This window comes from Strongylocentrotus purpuratus, unplaced genomic scaffold, assembly GCF_000002235.5.
Source record: "Strongylocentrotus purpuratus isolate Spur 01 unplaced genomic scaffold, Spur_5.0 spur5_scaffold_13, whole genome shotgun sequence".
Taxonomy (NCBI): domain Eukaryota; kingdom Metazoa; phylum Echinodermata; class Echinoidea; order Camarodonta; family Strongylocentrotidae; genus Strongylocentrotus; species Strongylocentrotus purpuratus.
The window spans coordinates 26610151-26612822 of NW_022145598.1; positions in this window are offsets into that span (position 1 = coordinate 26610151).

Here is a 2672-nt window from a genome sequence, read left to right on the forward strand (position 1 = left end):
AATTGGAAATACATTTAACCTTTACTCTTCTCTTCAAAAAAGGCCCTATCAGATAGACATAGTTTATCATTTTTTAATAAAATTAAAATGCAACACCACTTGTAATCTTTAGTATTAGTTCATCTTCGTGAAAGGCTACAACGCCTTTTGAAGATTACCAGAAGAATAAGAAGAAGATATCTCGAGGATCATGAAAGTAATCATATCTTCTTTTAAATGCGTGTACATGGAATATAGTTTTTTGATATTTAATCTTAAGTCAAGTTCTGACAAAAATATTAGGGATGCTGTACTGGATAGTAAATTGAAGGGGGGGGGGTTTATAAAATTATGTAGTTCAATAGTAATACTGTAGTAATATAATTATACACTGTCGCTCATAAAGTTGGAATATTTTGTTTTACCCTAATTTATGGAATTATTTTAAATATAATTTAAAATAATAGATCTAGATAATAATATACATTCTCAGATCTTATTTTAAAATATTTATAAAATAATTCCATAAATTGGGGTAAAACAAAAATATTCCAACTAATAGTACAATAATGACAATGATCATGATAATAGTAGTAATAATAAGATAATACAGATAGTAGTAAAAACAACAATAATGTCCAATGTAAGATAAAGTACTCATAAAACTCAGTATATACCTGTTCTTTACATAATAAATAGCATGTTGATATTATTGAATATTTTTTTCAAAATCTACAGTAAACTTTTACAACTGAAAAATTTGAATTCAAGAGACAGCCCCCCCCCCCCATCCATTTGCCATCCTTTTGTTGATGTCATGTTGGATTTAAAAATCTTTATAGAAACAAAAAAAATTAAAAAAAATAAATGAGTTCATAAATGTTAATAAATTAGTTGATACTGCTTAATTCTGTTCTTTTCATTTTCTTATTTTGTGAAATATATGTGATGATGCTGGTGATTATGATGATGTAGGCACTCTGTAATGATAATGCTGTATGACTGAGGTGAGATGGGGTCTGATGCAGTCTTGTGTAGAATTGAGTATGGTGTTCGACCTTTTGATGTTTTGTTTATATCTGGTATCAGCGAGATAGATTTAACCATCTTTCCTAATGAGAGAAAGTGGAAATGTAACAAGAGAGTGGGCAAGACTAATGTATAAATACAGTATAAAAAATGGTTTACAATAAAGATGAGGGGGGGGGGTTAAATAAAGAATAAGTCAATGCCAAATGATGAAAGCATATAGGTAATTGGGTGTGGTGGGGGAGGGAGGTTAATAGAGCCTATGGAAATGTCAATATTGGAAGGGGTCCCTGTATTGAAAATGTTACTGTTGGGGGGGGGGCAAATTTCCCCAAAATCAGTGACGACGAATGCAAAAATTTAAATTTCATTGGGGATGGGGCACAATATGAAGAACATTGAAGTCGAGGTGAGAATGATTCATTATTTGGACACTTAAAATATTAATATATCACTTGTTAAGTCGGCTAAATGATCAGTGCAGTTTTTCTGATTTAAAAACTATTTAAGTTAATAAACAAACAAAAAAAAGGGGTAAAAAATGAATTGAGGTACAACAGTGAAATGGGGTCATTATTTTTGCCTTTTAACTGAACTGAATTTTAAAAAATGTACTTTCCATCCTGGTGACAGTGAAGTTTGTGGCCCTAACTAAGTCAACCATTTAAAAGTTTATTACCCCCCCCCCTCCCCCCCCCCCCCCCAACACACACACCTCCACAACTCTGCATGACCTTTGTTCTACATTTATCCGGCCCAATTATAGCCTTTAGTCAAGGCACTCGTGCTGTATTTCCCTAAACGCGCCTGAATACATAGACTAATCGCGCGACGACTGTGATCTGTGGGACGAGGTGCGTCAGCAGCTCGGCCTTTACTAACCTGAGTGGTTGTTGTAGTTTATTTCTTTTGTTTTGTATTATATTTCCGCTCCCGAATCAGGAGATAATTAGATGCAAAGTATCTTACCCAGAAAACCGGCCAAACCGCCCCTTCCAATCCGACGCACCAATCAGAGTAGACGATTCGAGAAAACTTCATGCATATTCATTATCAACATGTATAATCATAAATACATTTTTGAGCGGTTACAGAACGACGAAGGAGATCTCTTATCAAAGAGCCTTGAATATGCGGTCGAAAGGTTGAAATTATCATCTTTTAAGGAGTTACAATCAAAAGCTATAAAATCAGCAGTGAAAGGGGAAGATGTATTTGTTAATCTTCCAACGGGTTATGGCAAATCTGCGATTTTCAAGCCATTTCACTGTGCAAGGACTTCTTTGTGCGGACGACCACAGTCGCTGCCAGCACACCATCCCCATCGGCGTCTACTCCCGAAGCTGCCCAGAGTTCGGGGGCCGGGAGGTACTACTACTCACACCGCACTGCACTGTCCATTGAAGTTATCGTTTCACCTCTTATTTCTTTAATGAAGGAATGTGAACCAAACTTGTCACACACAATAAAATGATATATTCAGTATAAGAAATAGCTAGGAAAACTCTTGCACAGGAACCATGCAGAATGTACTGCATAGAAGATATCTACCCTTTTTTGCACATCTATTACATTATAGACCTAAGCAGAATTACCAGAATTTGATGTCCTTTTCATTATTTTAATTCACTTGCATGCAGCTAGCTCAGCAGCTAGCCCTGCAA